This window comes from Galeopterus variegatus, unplaced genomic scaffold (genome assembly GCF_000696425.1).
Source record: "Galeopterus variegatus unplaced genomic scaffold, G_variegatus-3.0.2 Scaffold2393, whole genome shotgun sequence".
NCBI lineage: Eukaryota > Metazoa > Chordata > Mammalia > Dermoptera > Cynocephalidae > Galeopterus > Galeopterus variegatus.
Window position 1 is genome coordinate 7,261 of NW_007728504.1, and position 2,496 is coordinate 9,756.

A 2,496-nucleotide genomic window follows, 5' to 3' on the forward strand; every position below is an offset into this window, starting at 1 on the left:
AGCAGCTCCCACTGCTGTAGTTGGTCTCTGGGGTCACAGGTGATATTCATTCATTCTAGATGTTTCTTATCGGTTACCAGCTCTGCTGGTTTCGTCAGTGACTCTTCAGACCAGAGTATTTGTTCCCCTGGGGATGCCAGGAAATATGAGAATTCAAAAACAAATATAATTGACCTAAAGGGTCAGTTTTACTTTTTTATGTAATTTTAAATGTCACCTACAACCTGTCCTATATATTGTGTAGAACATGAGACCCATCAGTATCCAGCCACATCTGCTAGTGCAACCTCATCTTAGAATCTGTCTTCAGAAAGGAACCTGCAGAAAAATATGTGTCCCTGCCTCCATGCATGAGACTGTTCAGCAGATTCTCCCCTCCTGCCCTTCACCTACCCAGCCAAGGCCACCAAACATGACTCTTCACTCCTTCAGGAAGACTACCGTGCCCCATTCCTATGTTCTGTCAGTACTCTCATTAGAGCGCCTCTGATCTTCATGATGTCTGGTCACTTGTCAGTCTCTACCCACCACCCCTGCTTTTCCTCCATTTTAGACTGTTCTCAAGGGCAAGGATGCGATTTTTCTATCATCAGTGTCTAACCATTATGCCTGGCAGACACTAATAAATATTAGTTGAATTAATGAGTTGAATACATTTGTTAAAGAATAATTTTTTTGTACCTGAGTGGTAATAGCAGCTTTATTTGTAATTGCGAAGAGCTTGAAACAATCCAAATATCTATGGACAGGTGAGTGACTAAATAAATTGTCTTAGTCAGCTATGGCTACCATAACAAAATACCACAGATTGGGTATTTTAAACAACAGATATTTTATTTTCTCACAGTCCTGGAGGCTGGAGGTTCAAGATCAAGGTGTTGTCAGGTATGGTTTCTCCGGGGGCCTCTCTTCTTGGCTTGCAGATGGCCACCTTCTCACTGTGTCCTCACATGGCTCTTTCTCTGTGCGTGTATCAAAAGATAATTTTAAAGAGAGCCTAATCCTGACTCTTATAGTTATAAAATGAACATGTGTCAGAGATTTTATTTGACAGTAATTAATGAGATATCTGTTAAATATTACAACTGGTTCAAAAGAGAACCCAAAGTGCAGACAAAAATTTAGACATGAGGAATACCGAGAAGAATTTACAAATAAATGCAAAGCTGGAAAAACAGGTCAATATTCATGGGGCAGTTCCACCAAATATAATTTGCATCTCTATGGAAAAAAATAAATTTGCATGATTCAGTTTTTCCACAACTTACAGAACTAAAAAATAACCCAGGTAACCTGGAAGGATGCACAATATGCTATATGCAATAATCTTTTTTTGGTCCATTTCGAAGTCTCACATTTCCCCCCACACTTTAATTAATGCTTAACCCCTCTACCCTAAATTGTGTATTTATTTTTCAGGTTATTTGACACAATTAAAAAAAAAACAAAAAACTAAAACTAAAAACTAAATGCTTTGTTCTCAATATCCTAAAGAAAAATCATCTTTTCCTTAGGCCCCACCCAAGCTATTGGGACCACTGCAGCAGAGTTCAGAGGGCTCAGAGGTGGGAGACTTCCCCCACTGGGGCTTTTTCTCTCCACTCTGGGAGGGTACTTGCTGATCTCATTCTTGTTGCTCAGATATTTACCCTTACTGCACCAGAGAAAGGAGCATCAATTCCTCAGTGAACGCATTTCTCACCACCGAGGTGCCAGAGAAAATTTGGAGAATGCAGTGGCAGCCTTGCAGCATGCAGTTACAGTTGGAACTGATGCCGAACTGCCGTATCGCAAAAGATGAACAAGTTGTCGTGTCACATGATGAGAATCTAAAGAGATCTACTGGGATCAAAGTAAACATCTTTGATCTCAAGTATTGGAAGCTCCCACCTTACCTCAGCAAACTGGATGTCACATTTCAAAGAGCATGCCGATGTGAAGGAAAAGATAACTGAATTCCATTACTGAAGGAAGTTTTTGAGGCATTTCCTAACAACCCTATTACCATCAATATCAAAGTCAACAACAGTATGCTGATTAAGGAGGTTTCAGTGTTGGTGACACAGTACAAGTGAGAACACGTAACAATGTGGGGTAGTGCCAGTTGAGGAAATTGTAGGGAAGCGCTGTGAGGAGAATTGAGATGGTCCTATGCTTGTCAGACTCCAACACATTCTGCTCATTCTTGGCTTCTTCTTTTCTGACCTCTTGCCCTTTGTGTGCATTCAGGAACACCTTTTTGAGATCCCAGTGCCTTCTACCAGATTGAACTTACTAAAGAGGAAAGATTTGTTTGAATGCTCAAGGCATTCAGGTGTATATTTGAGTATTAAATACAGAACAAGAGTCCACAAGAGATTTTGCTTAGGAACAACCAGGGTGATGACAGTCTATCCAACAAAGCTCAACAATTTTTTTAACATAATTTTTCAGCATAGGAAAAGAGGTACTCAGAAGCATTCAAAGAATACGTGAAAAGAGCTAAGAAACAAACAC

At 40.1% G+C, this 2,496-nt stretch overlaps 1 pseudogene; it reads left to right on the top strand.

The window, feature by feature from the left end:
• Positions 1–741: 741 nt before the first annotated feature.
• LOC103597689 overlaps positions 742–2,496 on the top strand; it is a 28,745-nt pseudogene continuing 26,990 nt past the window's right edge.